General features: G+C 52.1%; 1 protein-coding gene across 4 annotated transcripts in view; it reads right to left on the reverse strand.

The window, feature by feature from the left end:
* The window catches only part of HDLBP (high density lipoprotein binding protein), a 57,947-nt gene that overhangs the window by 26,377 nt on the left and 7,377 nt on the right, over positions 1 to 24,193 (reverse strand). For 2 of the 4 annotated variants that reach the window (XM_052637173.1, XM_052637175.1), the window contains exon 1: positions 2,901 to 3,005. The exons of the other annotated variants lie outside the window; for them this stretch is intronic. The gene's annotated coding sequence lies outside the window, so the exon portion shown is untranslated. Of the gene's footprint in view, positions 1 to 2,900; positions 3,006 to 24,193 lie in introns of those variants that run through there. 4 annotated transcript variants of the gene reach the window in all.

A 24,193-nucleotide genomic window follows, 5' to 3' on the forward strand; every position in this document is an offset into this window, starting at 1 on the left:
GAAGCAGGTGCACAGCCACCGGGGTTGTGCCAGCGACTCAGGATTTGAAAGGTCTCAATGTCCCAGCTGGGGACACAGACCTGCGGTATTTCAGGATTTAAAAACTACAAAACCCCAAAATCCTCTAAACGTAAGGAAGGACTTGAGTCACATGGGGGAAGTTCTGTGAGCCAGAGGCCAGCCCCTCTCTGCAGGCCCATTCCTGTCAAATACACACAACACATGGTCCTCAAGGGGTGAGGGTGGATACAAAACGACCGAGGCCATTTTATTTACAGACAGATTCTAACCTGCAGGTCTCAATGACTAAGGCAAGGAAAAAAGACTTTTCCATTAAATCACACCGACAGGGACGCTCATCCACACCGGGCAGAGGTGAAAGGTGAGCTGCCCTGGGCCCCCCGGGCGCTGTCAGCCTACGCACAGCCCACCCAGACCAGGACTCGGGTGCTCCGGGGAAAGCGCCACCGATGCCGGGACCCGGGGGCCCACCCACTCTCCAGGCAGCCCCGCGCCTGCTGACCTTCCACCTGAAGAGCCTCCCACGCCTGGTGCCAACAGCGTCTCAAAACCCACTCACACCCGCCCTCTGAGAGGCGGGTTCGCCCCCAAGACTGCCCCGATGCCAGGCCACCCTCCTGGCCCGCCGCCGACCAGCCCCTGCCTTCCCGGACAGGACAGGCTGCACAGCAGGGTGACCACCACCACGTCCGCTCTAGCCACAGGGCTGCGCCAGCCCCACCCCGCACCTGGGGTCACACACCAGGCCACTCCTGCGGCTCGCTGCGAAGGCTGCTCATGCTCCTCCCAGCCAGCTGCCCTACTGACCCTCAGTCCACGGGGCTCAAGGAGGGACAGCCTATCAGAGCCCCGAACGCCCGCACGTGTGCACAGGCCCTCGGGCAGTTGAGCGCACAGAGTGGACCCACAGAAAACCAACCCCAAGCTGGTTTGACAGGATACACTGGTCTCTAGTCTCCGCATTTCGAGCGGCGGTTGTCACAGATGGCGGTGAATGGACCACAGTGAGCCTCAGATGAACATCAGGTCTGATCTCACCAAAGCAGGCTGTTATTTTTCTTATAAACATCTCAAGATCCCGTCTTTAAAGAATCCACCTTAGAGCCGACCTGATGAGCCACGTGCAGACCTCAGCCCTGAGGCGCTGGGCCATCACCAGCCCTCCTGCTATGCCCCCTCCCAGGAAACTGCCCCCCGCAGAACGATGCCCATCGCCGGAGGTCTTTCGACCCCCTCTGAGCCTTCCTGGCGGGTGACACCTCTACCTGGGCGCCCTCACTGGCCATCTCAAGTCCCAGGAGACCTGAATGAGGAGCCGAGGCCAAACACAGCTGGTGCAGCTCCTCACTGGCTGGCTGCTGCCACTCCAACCAGGACTGGGAGGGACCCTAGTATCTGAGCAACGCCTCCAAAATGGCCCCGTCCCTCCATCACTGTGGGTGCTCTCAATGGCCTTCCCTGCGGGAAGCAGTCAGGCCCACCTAATGCAGATCTCAAACCACCCTTAGCCTGGACTTTACTCTTGTTTCTCAGGGTATAAATACCCAGAGCAAAAAGCCACATTTCAAAATGGAACTTTGTAAGAAGCAGAACTAGAGCCAAAGAAAGAAGGCTAGACAGAAGCGGAGATTCCTCTCTCCTGCTCCCCGCAGCCCAGAGCGGGCTAGTGCTCCCACAGGATGGATGGTCAGCACCCACCTCCCCACGGGAAGTCATGGCATATGTGAAGATGTCACACAGGTTTGGTCCTAACGAAGGTACAACAGACAAATCTTTAAGAAAAAGATTTTGTTTTTTGCTTGTAACCAAGAAAATATAAGTTGATCCCCTTGTATATTTTCAGTTACACATTCAAAAGAAAGTCCTCTGCAAAGGGAACTCAGGGGCGGTAGTTCAGAAGGAACTTTTTCTCAGCCAGCGAAGGCGACCTCAGCGCTTCCTGCGCCTCCTGCGCAGGACTGAGCGCGGAGGCGCCAGGAGACCGGGGGCGCCCAGGACTTCGGGCCTCCCCCTGCAGAGTCACGACTTTCCGCTTTGATCCCCACCGCAAGCTGGTGAGGACAAGACTGCTCAGGGTGCTTTCAAGAGACAGAGCGAACTTGAGAGTAAGCAGCCCGGCTCGCACGGCCGAGGCCGCGCTCGAGCCGCACCGGCCGCGGGAGGGACTCGCATATGCCACCTCAGCACGGCCCTCCCACCGGCCACGCGGGCCCGCGGGCGGGGACAGGCTTAAAGGGGCAGCGCGCCGGCCGCCCTGCCTCCCGCCCGGGTTCGGTACTTTTCCGTGCGGTCCTTCTCGTCCGCGGGCCCCGGGGCGCGCCCGAGCGGCGCTCCGGCCGCCAGGGGAGCGGCGCGCCCAGCCGAGCAGGCCGGCGGCCGCAGGTGGAGGTGAGGCGGCGCGCCCCGGGCCGGCCCGCCGCCCCCGCCGCCCCCGCCGCCCCCGCCGCCGCCGCCGCCGCCGGGCTGGGGGAGGGGCGCGCCGGGCGCGAGCGGCGGGGGCGGCGGGCCGCCCACGTCACCGGCCTGGCGCAGGTCGGGGCGCCTCGCGGCTCCGGGGCCGGGGCGCAGGGACCGGGCCGGACCGCACGCGCGGGGGGCGGGCGGGGGGCGGCGGGCCGGCGCCGCGGGACTCGGGAAACTTTCTCGCTCGGCCGGTGCCAGCGCCGCGGCCCATGCGCACTGGTGACACGTAGCCGCCCCTCCCCGGCCGGCAGGGGGGCGCCCCGCGGGGGCCGGGGGCCGAGCCGGGGGTGCGGGGGCGCCCCGCGGGGCGGCCGCTGCCAGGGTCCCCCGCCTCCCCCCCCGCCCGGTGCTCCACGTCGGCAGCCCGGCGCCCCAACGTCCCCGCGCGGCCCCGGCCCCACGCCCGGCCTGCTCACCCCGCGCAGCACCCGCCCGTCCGTGCGTCCGTCCGCTCGCCTCGGGAGAGGCCGGGACCCCCGCTCGCTCGCCGCTCCCGCAGGCAGGCTCCTCCGGCCGGCGCCCGGGCCCCCGCGGCTATATAGGGCGGCGGCTCCAATCCCGCCCGGACACGTCAGACCGCGGCCGCCCCGCCCGCCGCCGGCCAGCGCCGCCCCGCCCGCCGCGCTCCGCACCCGGAGGCTGCCCGGCTCCGGAGGGGCGTCGGGGTCGGGCACGAGCGCCACCTGCGCAAAGCGCGGGCAGGCGCGGCCGCTCTGGCAGCGGGGTCCCCCACACCCAAAAAAGAAACTGGATACCTCGAGGGGCAACACAAAGGCAATGAGCTGCCGGCCCCAGCCATTCACAACTTCCACAGGCCGGAGCACGAGAGGGCCTGACCGACTCGGAGAAACAGCCCACTGCCCCGACGTTTGGAGCCCAAACACTCTTCCTCTGTCCTGCACTTGCATAAAATACTCCTCCTCGGGTCCTTGGCTACTCGTTCAATTCCCTACAGAAATGCAGACCCTCCTTCCTTGAAGGACTCTCGCAGGTAAGAAGGGGTCTGCCTGCGAGGCACCCAGCCCTACACAACAAACAGGAGAACAGAGGGCCCCCCCCCCCCCCTTCGGGGGCTTCCACTCAGGGGCTGCGGGAGAAGCCAGGTCTGCACTCCTCCGCAAGATGCCTCCACAACGGCCTCTTTAGTCAGGGCTCAGTTTCCCTTGTGGCTCAGACGGTGAAGACTCTGCCTGCAATGCAGAAGACCTGCACTGGGAAGATCCCCAGGAGGAGAGGCTACCCACTCCAGTATTCTGGCCTGGAGAATTCCGTGGACTCGATAATCCATGGGGTCGAAAACAGATGGACACAAGGATTGGGGGCAGGAGGAGAACGGGACGACAGAGGATGAGATGGCTGGATGGCATCACTGACTCGATGGACTTGAGTTCGGGTGAACTCCCAGAGTTGGTGATGGACAGGGAGGCCTGGCGTGCTGCGATTCATGGGGTCGCAAAGAGTCGGACACGACTGAGCGACTGAACTGAGCCACTTTCACTCCAGGCCTAGAGGGACGGACATGCGCGGAGATCAAGCAAAATCCTCCCGGAGGTGAGGGGAGGCACCACCGATGCCAGGGCCAGGGCAGGGCAGCCAGTGCCAGCGGCCCTGGGCCAGGGCCCTCCTCAGCAGGCAAGACACAGGTGCTGCTCAGGACGGAAGCCTGCGGCTGAGCAGGAGCAGGCAGGCCCAGAGGCACTGCGTCCCGTGGAACTCTGTCAGTATACACAGAATGGGGGGGGGGGGGTCCTCCCAGCAGTCGTTCAGTCAGTCTAGAGGTGACTGTGGCTCTCCATTATCGCTGGCAGTGGAGAATGCACTGAGCGGACAGATTCAGACAGCAGCACCAGAAATTCCCTATTAACTGGAGAAGGCCATCAACAGAAGTCAGGAAAGGCAGGGAGGCTCTTGGGTGCACTCACTGAGATGGAGAGCCTGAATGTCTACACTGGTAAGGGGACTGCGATGCCAAACTCGGATACAGTGTCTGACATGCCCACTGGAGGGCCAGGTGAGGACCTAAGTAGGCAACTGCACACGCAAGGCGAAGGCCAGGGAGGAGCCCGGCACGGCCGACGGCACCCTGCGGCACTTCGTGACATCGCTAAGGGAGAACCACAGAGTGAGGCCACGGTCCCCGGAGCCGCACCCTACGTCACCAGGAGCGCACCTGGGCAGGGGGAACGACTGCAAGTTAAAAAAAAACAAGAGATGGAACAGATCAAAGAGGTTAAGAACTTCAGATGAGAGGATGAGGAAGTCCAACACCTGTCTAATAGGCAGTCCACAGAAGAAAATACAAAGGACAGAGAAGAAATACTGGAAAAATACTGGGAAAAATCTAGAATGTAAAGGTATATTTCCCTCCCCTCCTCAAAAGAGAACAGGGGCCCAGCAGTGTTTTGGTATAGAACAGTGAAGCCTCAAAAATGCCCAAGACAAGAGTAGATTTTAAAACAACCAGAAAGAAATATCAATAACGTCAGATATGCAGATGACACCACCCTTACAGCAGAAAGTGAAGAACTAAAGAGCCTCTTGATGAAATTGAAAGAGGAGAGTGAAAAAGTTGGCTTAAAGCTCAACATTCAAAAAATTCAGATCATGGCGTCCGGTCCCATCACTTCATGGCAAATAGATGGGGAAACAATGGAAACAGTGAGACACTTATTTTGCGGGGGGCTCCAAAATCACTGCAGATGGTGACTGCAGCCATGAAATTAAAAGATGCTTGCTCCTTGGAAGAAAAGCTATGACCAACCTAGACAGCATATTAAAAAGCAGAGACATTACTTTGCCAAAGGTCCATCTAGTCAAGGCTATGGTTTTTCTAGTAGTCGTGTATGGATGTGCGAGTTGGACTATAAAGAATGCTGAGCGCCGAAGAATTGATGATTTTCAACTGTGATGTTGGAGAAGACTCTTGAGAGTCCCTTGAACAGCAAGGAGATCCAACCAGTCTACCCCTAAAAGAAATCAGTGCTGAATATTCATTGGAAGGACTGATGCTGAAGCTGAAACTCCAATACTCTGGCCACCTGATGTGAAGAACTAACTCATTTGAAAAGACTCTGCTGCTGGGAAAGATTGAAGGCAGAAGGAGAAGGGGACGACAGAGGATGAGATGGTTGGATGGCATCACCGACTCGATGGACTTGAGTTTGAGTAAACTCTGGGAGTTGGTGATGGACAGGGAGGCCTGGTGTGCTGCAGTCCATGGGGTCGCAAAGAGTCAAACGCGACTGAACTGATTTGAACTGAGAGAGAAATGACTGGTAACTTATGAAACAACACCTAGAAACTGCGCTGAAGGAAGTAACTGTCAACTTGAAATTCTTTATCTTATTTAAGAATGACAGAGACATATTCAGACAGAAATAGAGCAACTACTATCAATAGATAACTGCTAAAACAACTATTAAAGGACATATTTCACCAACAATAAAGTGAAAGTCAGATTAATTTTAGTCCTTGTTAAATGAATGATAAAAATAAAAATTAAATCTATTAAAACAGAAACAGTTTTTAAACTTTCAAGCCAAAAACCAAACTCTCATTCAAATGGAAATGAAGTGTTAGCGGCTCAGTCGAGTCCCACTCTTTACGCCCGTGGGCTGTAGCCCGCCAGGCCCCTCTGTCCGTGGAATTCTTCTGGCGAGAGTACGGGAGGGGCTGCCGTCTCCTGCACCAGGGAGTCACCCTGACCCAAGGACTGAGCCTGCATCTCCTCGTTACAGGCAGATCCCTCACCATCTGAGCCACCGGGAAGTCACTGGCAACGTTCTAGAACTTGTATCAGACTGTAGGTTCAGAAACAGTCATATGTTACTTACTGGTTGTTATTTTGTGTGACTAATTACCAAGTAAAAGAGAAAAAACAAGACACTGGGAAGCAAGAGAAGTAAAACAAGAAGCAATGTGAAAGCAAGGTAAATCCAGCACAAAATGCAGTGGGAGAGACGGGTCCAGGTGTGGAGGCAGGCTAATGTCAGCATATGCTAACTGCCCACTTACAAAGTCCAGCTGCAAGCTGTCTAGGAAGCCCAAGCTATGAGGACACGGACACTCAAGGTGAGAAGATGGGAGTGGAGGAAGTACTCAAGGCAAGCACTGACCGAGCGAAAGCTGGGCAATCTGCGCCACTGTCAGGTAAGACAGACTGCAGGACAAGAAGCATTACTGACAACAAAGGCGGCCAAGAATAAAAACAACTCTGATTATGTATGTATCCAATTGTAGCTACAAAGTATATCAAGTAAAAACGGAAGGCTATTATAAATTGATGTAGCCAAGATTACAAGGGAAGACTGACTCAACTCTTGGTAACAGATTATGGAGATTAAAAATGCACAGAAAATTAAAACAATGCAATTAAAACCTACTTTATTGGACTTATGTAATCATTTGCCCAATGATTAGAAAGCACATTCTTTCCAAGAATACATTTAACTTTTACAAAACTGACCAGGAGCTAAGGCCAAAAAAAATCTTTTCCAACAAATGGCCAAAAAATTAGATATTCTGTGACCACAACACAATTAATTAGAAGTTAAAATGTTTGAAAGCCTAGAACTTTTAAAACCTGCTCCTAAATAACTCATGGATCAAAGAAGATCTGAAAATAGTATCTTAGCCATCATACTGGTGAAGAGGAAAATGTAAAAACTATCTAGTTAACCTCTTCTAAAATTAGAAAAACAATAAACCTAAAGGAAATAGAAATAAATCAATGAAGTTAAGGACACACAGCACAGAATAAACTGAGCTAAACCTAAAAAAACTAGTTAGAGATCTCCAGCAAAAATGATCAATGAAAAAAACAGAATATGCAAGAATAGGCGATACTAAGAATTCAAAGAATTTAGTTTGCTAGATTATTTTAGCAAATAAAAACTAAAGAGCCTCTTGATGAAAGTGAAAGAGGAGAATGAAAAAGTTGGCTTAAAACTCAACATTCAGAAAACTCACATCATGGCATCTGGTCCCATCACTTCATGGCAAATAGATGGGGAAACAATGGAAACAGTGAGAGACTTTATTTTCTTGGGCTCCAAACTCACTGCAGATGGTGACTGCAGCCATGAAATTAAAAGATGCTTACTCCTTGGAAGAAAAGCTATGACCAACCTACACAGCATGTTGAAAAGCAGAGACACTACTTTGCCAATCAAGGCCCACCTAGTCAAGGCTATGGTGTTTCCAGTGGTCATGTATGGGTGTGAGAGTTGGACTATAAAGAAAGCTGAGCGCCGAAGAATTGATGCTTTTGAACTGTGGTGTTGGAGAAGACTCCAGAGTTCCTTGGACTGCAAGGAGATCCAACCAGTCCATCCTAAAGGAGATCAGTCCTGGGTGTTCATTGGAAGGACAGATGCTGAAGCTGAAACTCCAATACTTTGGCCACCTGATGCAAAGAACTGACTCGCTGGAAAAGACCCTGATGCTGGGAAAGATTGAAGGCAGGAGAAGGGGACAACAGAGGATGAGATGGTTGGATGGCATCACCGACTCAATGGACTTGAGTCTGAGCAAGCTCCGGGGGTTGGTGATGGACAGGGAGGCCTGGCGTGCTGCAGTCCACGGGGCCACAGTCAGACAAGACTGTGAACTGAGGGGACTGAGGAATTCCAAGTGAAGTCGCCCAGGCGTGTCCGACTCTTTGCGACCCCATGGACTGTAGCCTACTAGGCTTCTCTGTCCATGACATTTTCCAGGCAAGAACACTGGAGTGGGTTGCCATTTCCTTCTCCAAGGGATTGTCTCAACTCAGGGATTGAACCTGGATCTCCCACATTGCAGGCAGACGCTTTACCATCTGAGACACCAGGGAAGCTGGTGGAAGAATTCAGAGGGGGAGTGGGGGTGTCAAAAGCTACAACTACAATAGAGACTCTGAAATATCAAAAACTTACATGAAACAGGTAATTTTTAGGAAAATAAGTTACCCAAACTGAATCTGTTAGGAAAAGAAAGTTTAAATAACCAACACTCTCCAACATTTGAAGACACAAACATAAAAGTCACAACAGAAAGGCAGACCCAGATGCTTCTCTAAGGGAGCCCCAAGAAATCGTCTTCCCAACTTACTCACGAAGCCAGGGAACTTCAATACCTCCCAGATGAGAAGAGGAAATGTGTGAATTTCATTAGGTACTTAAAAACAAAAGCCTAAAATAATCTAGCAAACTGATTCAAAGATGTAAGAGCAAATGTGTAATATATAAAGTCAGGTTCAACCCAGTTATGCAAGGTGGTAAGCTTCAGGAAAACAGATTAAAATAATTCATCACATTATTAGCACTGGAGCAGGAATGATTTGATCATCTCAAACCATTCAAATAAAGAATGTGGTTTATTTGAGGAGAAAGAATAAAGAGACAGTTTGCCCATTCGTGGTAACAACCAGGAGTGCAAGGACACATTCCCTGACTCAACGACGGGCACCTTATCAGAGGCACTTGTCCTGGGGTCACGAGGAGACAGGCTGCTGAGCGCTTTCTATTCAAACCTGCAGAGGGAATCTAACCAGGGCAGTGAGGCAGGAAGATGGCAGGCATGACTGGACATAAGGCTGCCAGTGTCGGACAGTACATCTGTCCAGCACAAGACCCAGGAGGGCCTGTACGAACACACTGTGAGAGTTAAACCAAGAACTCAGTAAGTTTTCTGGAAACAAGATCAGCACACAAAATCAATTATGTTCTAAAACACCACCAACAGACTGTTAGGAATAAATCTAGTAAGAAAGTAGGTTTTATGGAGAATACTGTAAAAACCTTTGTCAAAATACAGAAAAAAAAACAAAAACAAAATAAATGGAGAAACGACCTACTCTTCTATACAGTAAAGCCAAATTAAACATACAGACTGCAATTCTCCAGTTAAGTAGAATAACTAGAAAAATAATTTCTATTTTCTTGCATAGAAATTCAGTGCAAACCCTACTTAAATCCCAAGAGGGCCACGCACATGCATGTGTGTATAATTTTGTGATCAGACTTTATACAATTTTCATTCATACAGTATTTCTATACACATGTACATAAATATTTTATAACTATCATAAAATAATATGTACATATATACAATTTTGCAAAGTCTAAAATACAGTTTTTTGAGGGCAGTACAATAAACACAATGTAAAACATCTTAATGACTTTATGTTAATTCCATGTGGAAATAATATTTTGCATTAGGTTAAACAATACATTATCAAACTTAAATTTCACTTGCGTCTTTTTACATTTTTAAAGTGGATACTAGAAAATTTTATAATACATATGTAGCTCTTACTGAGCAGCAGTGCCACACAGTTGGTTTTCCAAACCAAGGCAGAAAGAAACGTAACCTGACAAAATATTTTTCTTATTAATAAACTTTATAAAATACAGAATGAGTATTTGTCTTAGTCATGAAAATCTCTCCTCTCCCACAGCACCTGAGGGCAGAGGATGAGCCTCAAAGACCTTAGAGAGAAGTGACCAAGTGGCGCACAGTATTTCTTCCACTCTAATAAACCCATTAAAAAAAAAAGGCAAAAGATACAAAGATCTGTCACAGACATGCAGGAAACATTTAATTTGTAATTTTTAAAAAAGTTTGAAGGTAGGAGACTCTATATTTCACCTCTCAAATTGGCAAAAAAATAAAACTTTGAGGACAGCAATGGTGTGAGCACACTGGTGTGGCTGCAAGGAGGACTGAGTGGCCTCTCTGAGGACCAGTCTGATTACACATCGTAATTTAAATACAATTTCCCCTCTTCTCAGAGCTTCCACATATACACTCATTCAGTTCAGTTCAGTCACTCAGTCGTGTCTGGCTCTTTGCGATCCCATGAATCGCAGCACGCCAGGTCTCCCTGTCCATCACCAACTCTGGGAGTCAGCAATGCCATCCAGCCATCTCATCCTCTGTCGTCCCCTTCTCCTCCTGCCCCCAATTCCTCCCAGCATCACAGTCTTTTCCAATGAGTCAACTCTTCGCATGAGGTGGCCAAAGTACTGGAGTTTCAGCTTCAGCATCATTCCTTCCGAAGAAATCCCGGGCTGATCTCCTTCAGAATGGACCGGTTGAATCTCCTTGCAGTCCAGGGGACTCTCAAGAGTCTTCTCCAACACCACAGTTCAAAAGCATCAATTCTTCAACGCTCAGCTTTTTTCACAGTCCAGCTCTCACATCCATACATGACCACTGGAAAAACCATAGCCTTGACTAGACGGACCTTTGTTGGCAAAGTAATGTCTCTGCTTTTGAATATGCTATCTAGGTTGGTCATAGCTTTTCTTCCAAGGAGTAAGTGTCTTTTAATTTCATGGCTGCAATCACCATCTGCAGTGATTTTGGAGCCCCCCAAATAAAGTCTGACACTGTTTCCCCATCTATTTCCCATGAAGTGATGGGACCAGATGCCATGATCTTCGTTTTCTGAATGTTGAGCTTTAAGCCAACTTTTTCACTCTCCACTTTCACTTTCATCAAGAGGCTTTTTAGTTCCTCTTCACTTTCTGCGGTAAGGGTGGTGTTATCTGCATATCTGAGGTGATTGATATTTCTCCGGCAATCTTGATTCCAGCTTGTGTTTCTTCCAGCCCAGCATTTCTCATGATGTACTCTGCATATAAGTTAAATAAGCAGGGTGACAATCTACAGCCTTGACGTACTCCTTTTCCTATTTGGAACCAGTCTGTTGTTCCATGTCCAGTTCTAACTGTTGCTTCCTGACCTGCATATAGGTTTCTCAAGAGGCAGATCAGGTGGTCTGGTATTCCCATCTCTTTCAGAATTTTCAACATACCCAAAGATACAGGTACTGTTTGCATTCTCGTAGGAGCGAAAGGCTGGCCGTCTGTGTTGTTCCTAGCAGGAAGAGAACGGTACCCTCCTGACCGACATCCACACAGGTCCGAGTCTCCGTTCTCCCAGCAGCTATGCCTGACGCCACTGTGCCCACAGTCGCCCTGACCCCAGCCCCGCCTGCGACACTGCACGCCGCAACCCGCCCCCCCAACCCCCACGCTCACGCCAGGCTTGCTTCTCATTTAATCATGTAATGTAAAAATAACACCAAACAAGGAAATAAAAGCAAAGAGAAAGGGTTCTTGAACACCTGAACACTGTTTCCACACTGACAGTGACTGTCCTGGACGACGCGCCGGGAGTCTGGCGCGTGTAGGACGGGGTCATGGAGAGCCGGTCCGCAGGCGCTCAGGCAGCGCCGCCCTGCGTCAGAGGGAGGCTCAGCGTCCGTGCAGCGCGCGCAGCAGAGGGGCCGCTCTCCGCTGTGCTGATGCTGCGTGCCCAGGCGTGTCAGAGGCACGTCTGTCCGCATGAAGCACCTCTAGGACACCCGGGCCAGGGAGACCAGGCCCAGCGCACGGTGGCAGAGCGGAGCGATGGAGGAGCACTCTCACCGACATGAAGAGACAGCAGGTTGCGGCTCTGGGAGCTGAGCGCACTCCATACGCCCCTTACAGCGATGGTGCGCGTGCCGGGCTGAGCACGCAGGCAAGCACGCGAGAGAGGCCGTAGACCACACAGGCGCCTCTCTCCAGCGCAGAACCCCACCTGGAGGAGGCGGAGGGGCTCTTCATCTGAAGCCGCTCGGATACGACAGGAGAGCAGAAGCCAGGGTCACAGGCCTTTCTCCTGTGGTCTTAGACCACGTTTACAGCAACACGCCTTCTCCGCGGTGGCGTCTGAGTGACGGGCTGCTGAGCAGAGAGGACGCCGCTCTCCCCTAACCCCGTGAAGCCTCGAGGATCGAGACGCACCAGCACGCAGTCTCTCGGTGTCTGCAGCACAAACGGGCGAGCACCGACTCCCTCCGCCTCAGGCCGCGCCCTCGGGGCCTCGCGCCTGGACACCAGGCAGAGCCCTTCCCACCAGAGACCGAGAAGCCTCCCGGCGCCTCACTGGGCGGCCGTCTCCATCAGAGGACTCCTCGGCGCTCTTTGATTGTGTCATTAGAGAAAGCAACACCTGCTTCCAGGTGCAGGCCACGCTTCAGAGCAGCCCTTCCACACACAGGCTTGGGGACTCTGGAAAAGCAGGACGAGGAAGGTGACCGCAGGAGGGCTCGGGCAGGCTCCCCTCCAGTCCTGTGATTGAGCCACAAGAAACAAAATAATCCCAAATCTGACCTAGGGCTATATACTTGGAGGTGTTTTTCTTCCTACAATTTACATTCGAAAGTTCCATGAGTTAGAATGAGCTTAGCTCAAATTTCTAAGGAACTTTACTATGAATATAGAGCTAGCTAAACCTACACTTGAATATTTAAGAATTAGAACCAGTCCTGTCCGAACAGAAACGGAGTGCTTTTCTACAGCGGACGGAGAAGAAACACCTGGTCTTCAGATTTTCTCCTCTCCAGCAGTGGCCTCGCAGGCACTTGTCTGCTTGGCGACCCTGGGCGCATCCATCTCCGCAAAGGCCATGTTTCCTCCTCTGTCAGGAGGAGATGGACAATTCTGTCAAACCCGAAACCAATGGGAATCTGAAGGTGCCATGTCTGGTGGGTACGAGGATGGACCAGAGCTTCCCAGTCAGGCTGACCATTACTGCCTGGTCATCAGAGGAGCATGCGGCCCTGGCTGCCCTGACGGAAGACCCATGCTGGGTGCTCCTCGTTAAGCGGTGCTCTCAGCTGGCTCAATCTGGAGCAGGGCTTGTTGGAATTAATGCTTTGGTTTTCCAGAAGAAGCTCATGATAGAGGACTCCCTTCCAATCCCACCATGCACACAACATCACCTTCACTGGATGAGGACCGGCCTGTGGTGTGGCTGGTGGTACTCACCTCACCTGCCCCACGATCTCTTCCGTTCCACATTATTGTACCGGATCCACTTTTCATTGCCCTTCACAGTTTGTTTCAAAAATGGAGAAGTTCTGTTACATTTAAGTAGAGAACTGCCTGCAGCAATATGATGAAAAAGGTGTTTTGTTTTGTTTTGTTTTCCCCACTTAACTTATAGGGAACCCAAACATCAAATGGTGCAAATGATTTTCAATGCTTGATTTGGATATTTCAAGTATGTCAGCCATCTCCAGTGTGGTATAGCATTGACTGTTCTCAATTAATGTCTTGATTTGACTGCCGTCAACTTCAACTGGTTTACTCGACCATGGAGCGTCGTCCAGAGTGAGTCTCCAGCACCAGACTTCAAAAACCACTGTGATGCATTCTATTAGTGGCAGCACCTTCTCCATACCCTGCACTAATCTCTTTTTGTGTTTCAGTTGTGTGTTTACCATTTCTTTAATAATAAAGCATAATATGGCAAAAATACTGCTTTTCTTCCATCTTCAACATTAAAACGGCTACACAGAAATTCACCAATTGTGGTTTTTTAAATGCACACTGAAAGGACCACTGTCCCAGTCTAACCTGACAGCTGTTCTGAATGAAGCTGAGGACGACTCAGCGCCACCAGAGTCCCCACGCGGGGGAAACGGGCTGACTGACTGGCCGACCCAACACCACGCCTCTGCCTGCCTCTGCTGCTGCTCAGTGGCTCAGTCGTGTCCGACTCCTTGCGACCCCACGGACTGCAGCACACCAGGCTTCCCTGCCTTTCACTGTCTCCCAGAGCTTGCTCAAGTTCATGTCCACTGAATTGGTGATGCCATCCAACCATCTCATCCTCTGTCATCCCTCTTCTCTTCTTGCCCTCAATCTTTCCCAGCATCAGGGTCCTTTCCAGAGCCAGCTCTTCACACCAGGTGGCCAAAGTACTGGAGCTTCAGCTTCAGCATCAGTCCTTCCAGTGACTATTCAGGACTGATTTCCTTTAGGATTGACTGGTTGGATCCCCTTGATGTCCGAGGGACTCTCAAGAGTTTGAAAGCATCAATTCTTTGGTGCTCAGCCTTCTTTATGGTCCAACTCTCACATCTGTACATGACTACTGGAAGAACCACAGCTTTGACTGTATGGACCCTTTGCCTCTAGAACCATATAAATCAGAGAAAAATAAACTCTAAGAACAATTAAGTCCTGCTTCTTTATCTTGATGCTGGTTATATGGGCGGTTCAGTTACTGTTTATGGCTCCATGAATCTTCACTAAGGGTTTGCACAGTTCTCTGTATGTTTACCATACTTCATTAACAGTTTTAGTAAAAAAGTTGGAAAGCAGCCTAAATAAAAATGTGACAACATGGCATAAGCATCGGAGAAATTTAAAACACAATAACTTGACAGTATATTCCAAGTGGGATATAACCTAGAAACACTAGTTACTGTTATTCTAAAAGTATTTTATTTTGTTGGATAAGGTTATCATCCTTAAAAACCAATTTTTAGCACAAGTAAAAACCATGCAGACTGTGACCTGAATGGGAAACACCTGCATTCATGACTGCTTCCCAGGCCTGTCTGCTAGGAAAGCAAGGCGGTGCCTGAGCACGCGGACCATGGCTGTGGACACCACTCCCCACCATGACAAGACGGCTGCATCCCGGCCACAAGGTGGGACATCGTGCTGCAGCAGACAGCAAGGGTGCAGCCACAGACCAAAGGGGTCACCTCCAAAGAGCGCAGAAGCCAACTTGCGGGGACAACCTGGACATCACGCTGGCAGCACAGTGGCAACTGCAGGGGACACGAGTCTGATCCCTGGTCCGGCAAGATCCTGGGAGAAGGAAATGGCACCCCACTCCAGTGCTCTTGCTTGGAAAATCCCGTGGCCAGGGGAGCCTGGAGGGCTGCTGTCCATAGGGGCGCACAGTCGGATACGACTGAAGCGACTTAGCATGCATGCACTGGAGAAGAAAATGGCAGCCCACTCCAGTGCTCTTGCCTGGAGAATCCCATGGACGGAGCCTGGTGGGCTGCAGTCCATGGGGTCGCACAGAGTCGGACACGACTGAGCAACTTCACTTTCACTTTTCACTTTCATGCATTGGAGAAGGAAATGGCAACCCACTCCAGTGTCCTTGCCTACAGAATCCCAGGGACGGGGGAGCCTGGTGGGCTGCCGTCTGTGGGGTCGCAGAGTTGGACACGACTGAAGCGACTTAGCAGCAGCAGCCAGCAAGATCCCATATGCACAAAGCAACTAAGCCTGTGTGCCACACCTGGACAACACGGAGGACCCAGCGCAGTGAAAGATAATTTCAGAGAAACTGCTGCAGGGGTTGAAAGACAACTCTATATGTCACACATGTATCTGTATCTACAAGGCCATAATACTGGGGGGAGTAGCAAAAATGCATTGTTGCTTCAGAAGTTGCCAGTCCAAATATACTCTAAACATGAATAGATGAAAAGAAATAATTTCTCTTTTCTCTCCAATAGGAACTGTATTTCAAAGTCATCAGAATTAGTAAGAGAAAACTTCATATAAAAACGCCAGTAAGTAAACGTAGAAACAAAACTAGAAAAACCCTCCTTTGGCAACTGTCACCTGTAGGCTGGATCACAGCCCCAAAGACACCATGTGCGTGACCCTGGAACCTGTGACTGCAAACCGCGGGCTAAGTGAAGGCCATTCAGATGGGAAGACTACGTGACAAGGGGCACTCACACTTGCAGGGGGCACACGAAGTTGTGAAAAGCAAGAGATGGAGTCTCTCCAGAACCCCCCGAAGGAAGTCCTGCTGACACCTCAACCTGACCCCACAGAGGCTGATCTCAGCCAAGTTCCTGGTGACTTGTTACATCAGCAGTAGGAAACCAATACACCAACCAAATGGGGGAAACAAGCCAAAGGGCTGTGCAGCCCATTAGATAATGGATGATAAAAAAAAACTTTACAAGGGGCAGAATCAGCCTGCTGACACTACATTCACTGATCAGCTGTAACACAGCGAACAGAAAGACAGCCAGACGCCGCGCCTCCTGGTGGAAGGCACACGAGAACGCACAGGTGGTGCCCGGCACAATCTGGGCTGTGTTCTTGACACCCTCCCTGCTCCATCTTGGCAGAAACAAACAAAACCCCCAAATCCGAAACACCCCTCCCCAACAAATTAAACGTCCAGATCTAGCTACCAGTTTACAGGAAATAATGAGGGTCAGTGGACACGCCACCATCACAAACAACTGACCCAGTCCAGAACGTGGAGACCTTATAAATATCTTCTGACATCTGGAGAAAACTGAACACGGGATAGATACTGGATGATAGTAACAAAATGTAGCTAGTTTTGTTAGGTATAATTAAAGCCCTCATCTACTGAAGTTACATGCTAAAGTATTTACAAGTGACATGAAGAGTGCACTTTGCCTTAAAATACTCAACGTTCAAAGTGTGGAACAAGCAGGGAAGATGAATAAAAACGGCAAAACGTGACCACTGTTGAAGCTGTGTGGCAGGTACATGAAGTATCCACATCCTCTCCTATCTGGGTTTGTTTGAAGGGCTTTCTAACAGTAAGGGGTTCAGAAAAGCAAAAGGTCAAAGAGCGCTGCCTAGCAGGGTGTACAGAGCTGTCCTCGGAGGATGAATCAAACCTGCAAAGTTTATAAGTTTTACAAGGAGAAATGAAGATAAACGAGCCAACAAGCATTTAAGACGGAAAACAGAAAAATCAAAGAAAGTACATGGAATAAATAAACTAAGAACTGGCGAAATAGAAAACAAAAACAAGCAAAATACAGCTGATCTGGTAAATCAAAACCAAAATCAGAAAAAGAAAAACTTAACTAAAATCAATTTCTCTAAAAAAAAAGCAATGAACTCTTTCAAGCCTGTCAGACAAGGGAAGAGCAAACCAAAGACACAAGCTCACAGAGCCGGGAGCTCTGGGCACCTGGGGCCGAAGTGAGGACAGGGTTATAAATGGCAGTAGTTAGATCTTCCGGCAGCTCCCAAAGTAAGAGCTTCTCTGCCCCATGAGAGCTCCAGGAATTACTTTTGTGTCTCACGGGCATTGGTTGGGTTCTGAGCCCGTCAGGGGCCAAGGGGATGGAGTATGCCCGTTAGCCACAGTTAGTCACGGTGCTCCCACAAGCTGGGCCACTTCATCCCCAACACATGGCCTGCTCATGGTAGAAAGGGTGGCTCCCCAAAACAATGAGAGGGCGCTGCAGAGAAGATTATCAACTGCAAACCAGTTTACAAACATAAAATTTAAAACACCAGCCCAGCAAATCCACTCTAAACTCAGAGAACAAGGCACCATGAGTAAGTAGGTCTGTGCTAGGGACACAGTGAGGATTCGTTATTAGGTAATATAATCTCACATGCAGAGCTCAGAGAAGGCGCACAAACATGTACGCAGAGCTGGAAGATGGCCATTTGAAAAAGCCCGTCTGGCTGATGATGCTCAGCATCTATTCCTTGCTTCCTATGGAATGTAACTTCAGGAACAGAAGGAAATGGCCACGTGAAGAACATTTCCCGGAAGAGAAACATACCACATTTAGCGAAAAGCCAAAATCATCCTATTAAGTAACAAACCAGCAAAGATGTCTATTGACACTATGGTCAAAGACTGTCAAACATGCAACTTAAGGAGAAATAATTAAGCTAAGAGACAAACGCCAGTACCTGCAGATGACCATCTGTTTAGAAAACCCCTCTGCGACAACGAAGAGTTAGGAAACTGAAGGGAGGCTCGGTGTTGGCAAAACAAAGCGCTCATTGGACGCCCGAGTCGCAGAGCAGCGCCACACGCGAGGAGACTGACCTCCGAGATGCCCGTCTTCCCGAGTCCACCTACACCCCGAGAAATGCCGGATGACATCTGCGGTCAGCAGAGCGACAGCCACCCAAAGATACCAGGTCCTGCTACTGGAATTTAAACATTACTTTACCTGGAAAAAGAAGTCTTTCCACTAGTGAGTGAAGACTACCCTGAATTATCTGAGTGGGTCCTTCTGAAAGAGAGGAAGAGAGAACACAGAGGTCAAGGCTGACACAAAGCTGGAGGCAGAGACGGGGCGCGGGAGCAGCCACGAGACGCTGGAGGCAGGAGCCCCAGAGGGAGAGTGGATGGTCAGGTGTCAGATTCCAGCTCCAGAACTGAGAGAATAAATTCCTGCTGTTTTGAGCTGTTAAATTTGTCATAATTTACTTCGGCAGCCATAGGAAGCATAGCACAAGGTCGCAGTAGGTTTTTAAAAAATATAGCTATGTACTGTAAAAAAGGGGGCTTCCTAAATTCATCTAAAAACAAAACTGTCCCAGGTTATTTGAAAAAAAGAAAAAAAGTCGGGGAGTCAACCTAAAATTAGCAAAGCACACCATAAAGCAATAGTCACTAGTACTTGGGGTTTCGGCTAAGGAAGAGGAAAATGGATAAATGAAACAAACTCAGGTGTATCCGTGAGTTTAGCATTTGAAACAAATGCCACTTCAAGTCAGCAAGGAAGGCTGGACTAGACAATCAACAGAACTGGACCCACTTGCAAGCCATTTTGAAAAACATATAAAGACTGATCCCCACCTCACAACAGACGCCAAAGCAAATTTCAGCTGGATTAGAAAACTGAAGGAAAAGAATTTAGCCTGAGGAACAGGAAGACTGGGGAGGAGAGCCTACCGCTGAGCCAGACTACAGAGGCCACCAAGGAAGGTGCAGCCGCCCTCGAGTCTCCGAGAGCTCCACGGTTTCACACGCTGAAGGCGACCTAATGCACAGGTCAGGGTCCACAGAGCTCTTTGGCTGGAAGACACCTGAACACACAGTTCATAGAAGACTAAGACACACTACAGACACACAGGGATTCGTGTGCTCATCCTCACTCAGTCCTTATACCATGAGGTCAACAAGGATGAACAAAAGTGATGCCATCTGTTCTGAAATGGTGAGGGAAACAGGCTCCTGATCACCGAGGATGTGTAAAGTTAGAAGCAACTTAAACTCGTAAAACGCACACAATCCAGTTCAGTGGTAACACCCAAAGGAGCTGCTCACCAGAAGCAGCAGCACAGAGCACAGGGGCAGGAGGCTCACAGCAGCGCCGCGACACGCGGAGAGCGGGAGAGAGACGTGTGCGCCGGAGGGGAGGCGGTCACGGCCTGCACAGTGACGCGCCCACGCCAGACGGCAGGTGCAGCCCCGGGAGGCCGCGGCAGCGCGCGGGAGGCCGCCTTCAGAGCTCGGGCAGAGGCCACGTGAGGGCGCGCAGGGCTGGCCACACGGCAGGAGCTGCACGCAAGCGCCGGGGACTCACCAGAGCAGGACCCAGGACTGGCTCTAAGGGGCTTCCAGTGGCCAAACCCAGGAGCACACGCACACCAAAATAAACCACCACAAAAGAGGACAACCAGCTGAATAAAATGGGAAAACGCTTGGCCTAGACTGATAGAAATAAACCAGTAAACTGAGAGGGCCTGAAGGAACAGATACTTAGTTTCAAAAGCACCTCCCCCCACACACTGGTTAACCACAAAGACTTCACAACCCAGAAGTGTGCAGACTCCACCTTCAAGTGACCCATCCCCAGGAGGGACAAACTGAAACTGTGCCGTCGGACACAAGGCCCAGAGAAGGCCCAGCACGCCTCTGTGCCATTCCAGCCGCAGACGCAAAACCCGCATCTAACCCAAAGAAAACCGGCAAGCCCGCTCTGAGAGACACCAGCGAAATAGCTGCTTGTGGCCATTACGCGCCACGGCCAGGTGGAGCCAGTGCGAACCGGCCTGCGGGTGCTAAGGGCGCGTGGCAGCAGCTGCGCCAAGTCCTGTCTGCAGGACACACACCGACAGCCAGGGCTTCACGGCCCAGCCACCGGCAGGCGGTGCAGAACCCTGCTCTGCACCGTAGCTGAAACTGCTCGGAAAGTACGAGCTAGAATGTTTTTTCTTAAATATCTAAATGGAGGATAGTACTACCTTTGCAATTAGAAAAAATAAACACCTGATTTGGAAGCAAACACACTGAGGCAGGAGGGGGTGGTGCGCGACGCTGAGCACTCACTCAAAGTCAAAACCCAGTTTAGTCACACGTATTCAGCTGCGTGCTCACTCCACCAACTAAGGCCCATCTAGTCGAGGTTCTGGTTTTCCTAGCAGTCACGTGAGGGTTAAAGAAGGCTGAGCGCCGGAGAATTAATGCTTTCAAACTGCAGTGCTGGAGAAGACGTGAGAGTCCCTTGGACTGCAAGGAGATCCAACCAGTCTATCCTAAACGAAATCAGTCCTGAGTGTTCACTGGGAGGGCTGACAGTGAAGCTGAAGCTCCAGTACCTTGGCCACCTGATGCGAAGAGCCGACTCGCTGGAAAAGACCCTGATGCTGGGGAAGATTGAGGGCAAGGAGGAGAAGGGGGCAACAGACGATGAGATGGTTGGATGGCATCACCGACTCCATGGACATGGGTTTGAGCAAGCTCCGGGAGACAGTGGAGGACAGAGGGGCCTGGCGGGCCGCAGTCCCTAGTGTGGCAGAGTCGGACACGACTGAGTGACCAAGCAACAACCGAGCCCACTATTTAGATCAGTGCACTTTCCACCCACAGTTTATGCAGCGTAACAAAGCTTCTAGCTGAATATGATATACCGGAACAATACTAGAGCCTGTTACATGCTATTTGTTCAGAGTTCCTGAAAGCGGACTTTTAAACCATCAGACAGCGTCCAGGAAGCTGCTGACAGTACGTCGCCACGTGCTGAGCAGCACACCTCAGACAACGCCAGGGCCCCCACGGGGACGCCCGGTCCGCGCCCCCGGAGTGGCAGGAGGCCCGACGGAGTCCGGAGGCGCTCTCAGAGCTTTTCAGACACCACGTCTGGAAAGGATGCACCCTCGGAGCCAGCCACCACCGACAGGCTGCTCTCTAACCAAGAAGCAAAACTGAGCCAGCAGCACTGGGCCAGCCATGCTGCATGAAGGCAACACCGCCCAGGGAGAGCACGGCGACATTCAGGCTGGGCAAGGAGGCCGCCCGCCCATCAGCAACGGCTGGAGGAGGAGAGACACACAGCACCACCGCTGCAGGACCGCGGCGAGGAGACGGGGGGCCAAGAAAAGGGACACTGGGGAATTAAAAGAGCCCTGTAAGAAGCCTGCTAACGCATAGAAGTAAGTTCTTAACAGGCTGAAACAAAAACCACACACCTTTAGTGAAGCCACACACTAACCGGTAACAGGAACCTGTAACTATCCCCGTGGGACTGACGGGAAGCCCTCCCAGGCCACGTCTTCCCCAGAGACCTAGGCCCGACCCGACGCACGGTGTGGAGCCGTCCAGAGGAGTCAGGGCTGTGGCCCGCGCCTGGGCGCCCCAGCCCCAGGCACACCTGAAGCCCCAGCGACGGAACGCGCCACACCTCAGCGCTCCAGGAGCGGACGCACCTCCGGGGCCGGGGGAGCCGAGTGTGCTTTCCAAGATCCCAGGAGGCTGACCCTCCCAGCAGCACCATCCTATCGCCTCTGCCCCATCTTTCAGAAAGAACCACAAGCACCAATCTCAAGGGAACACGATGCTCATGTCCAGCACCTGTGAAATCACGGGACGGCCCCCAACAGCAGCAAGTCTGAGGTCACCGCCTGCGGTGGGATCCGGTCTGGACGCTGCAGAAACCGCCAGGCTAAGTGGAGCGGCCCAGGGGCCTGGGCCACAGGCAGCCTGGCAGCTCTGCTGAGCTCACTGCTGCGGTGACAGAGGCAGCACAGAACCTTGGTCTCAGGGGCGGGGGAGTCCGCTCCAAGCAAAAGCACACGTGTCAAAACAGAACATAAAGGAACACGTTTCTAAAGGAAAAAACTATTCTTCAAGTTGATCTCACACACACTGATTCAAGCCAGGGCGACAGGACCACCTAACTGATCTCATACTCAGGTGAAAAAGTCAAAACTGCCAATATAATTCAGCAATTCCATCTGAAAGATGCTTACAAATGAGCTAAGTATTAATGAAATGAGAAGCTACCACGTAACAGTGAGGTGAATGAATAGTTGCTGAGTCGCTGAGTCGTGTCTGACTCTCCACGCCCAACTGCAGCCCTCCAGGCCCCTCTGTCCAAGGGGCTCTCCCAGCAAGAACATTGCAAGGGGCTCTCCTGGCAAGAACACTGGAGCGGGCTGCCACCTCCTTCTCCAGGGGCTCTTCTCAGACCACGGATCAAGCCTGCATCTCCTGTACTGGCCGGCAGATTCTTTACCACCGAGCCACCAGGGAAGCCAGGAACACACACAAAACAAAACTGATGAGGTTTATGCGTTCTCTTTGATTTTGTTCACAGTGGCCAGCAAAAGCTGGGAGTCCACCCCAAACGGTCATCACCTAACACCTTACGTCCAAGGGTCAGGGCACCACCTTACAGTGGTGAAGAGTGAGTTCACAGTCCCAACAAAGCCCATGGCCTCCTGTTTGTAAGTGACAGGACACCGAGTGAAGCATGGCTCACAACTGTCAGAAGAGCACGTTGGAAAGGCAGAACGACAGAACACCTCATTCTCCATTCTTCCTTAATTTTAAAGATAGAGAGTTAAGGCGAGGACGATGCGTTCTCAAGGCATCAGAACCCACACCCTGTCTGCTAAGAAGGGAGCCCTGAGGGTCAGAACCACTTCTCAGATGTCACTCACCTCAACCAGAGTCTCAACAGCGGCAGAAACTGCCAAACGCACACCGCCTTTTCAAAACTGGTTTCGAACTCTACACTTCCACGGCTGTCTCTCCCGCTCTGGCCTCTCCTGGCGCTGAGGGGCCGGGCCCTTCTGGGGGTAGCAAGTGCTGCGCTGGGCCATCTCCCCCAGGCCGTCTGCTGTGGCAACCCCAACAGCAGCGCTCTCCAGGGGCCCGGGGGGCCTCCCGAGGGGCGGGGAGGTTGCCAGGCAGGCGGCGCTCCCCAGGCACCTGCGCGCGGCCTGCGCTCCCCAGGAGCACACGCCCAGGGTCTGCAAGATGGACGTGGGGGGCTGGGGCAGAGCCCCCCTTCTCTAACCCTAGCCGCCCAGGCCACACGGTACCCGGGGGGCGGGAGGGGCCCCCCCTCCGCGTCTGTGCCACGGAACTGCCCCGGAGCACACTCCGGTTTATGCAGCAGAGCCAACGCTGCACGCAGCCTCTGACCAAAGTCATTTCCTTCCTCCACAAAGAAACCAGCAGCAGCCTGGGCCAGGCCGTCCTGTCCAGAAGCTGGGAGCGGGGGTGCTGACCTGAGGTGAGCAGACACTGCGCCCTGCCCGCCGAGAGAGCGGCTGCCACTAAGACACAGGGCCCTCCCCGCAGATCTGGGCCGAGGCTACTGCCCCACCTCGGGAGCTCGGTCCCCGTGCTCAGCCCTGCCCCAACCAGCTGCCAGAAACGAAGAGAAAGCGAAGGAGCAGATAAAGGTGGGAAGCACAGAAATCAGGCCGCAGGACACTCGGCTTCCGGGCTCCAGCGGCCCGGGCGTGAGCTGACCTGCCACACAGAAGGCCGAGGAGGCTGCTCCAAACCCTTCTGTGCAGGCAGAGCCCACACCAGCACCACCAGGGGCAGCGGTGCCTGCAAGCCTCGAAAGCTGCCACAGCCTGCAGCAGCCCCTGCAACTCAGCAAAATGAGTCAAGGACACGGTGCAGAAGCCACACTGTCCTCCGTCAGGTCACCCCTCCAAACACACAGGGCGCCGAGCGGGCTTCTCCTGCAGCCCAGATGAAGCTGGGGATGGGGAAAACCAAGAGGTGGCGACCCCAGAGCCTGTGGAGTCGCGAGGTGATGTCGGGGGCAGCCACGGGTGGTGGAGCCGGGCGGCAGCAATGGAAGGTGGGAAGACGAGCCCAGCAGAGTGAGAGCTGGCCCGACAGGGCACTGCATGTCCCTGCAGGC

Source organism: Budorcas taxicolor, chromosome 3 (assembly GCF_023091745.1).
Source record: "Budorcas taxicolor isolate Tak-1 chromosome 3, Takin1.1, whole genome shotgun sequence".
Taxonomy (NCBI): Eukaryota; Metazoa; Chordata; class Mammalia; order Artiodactyla; family Bovidae; genus Budorcas; species Budorcas taxicolor.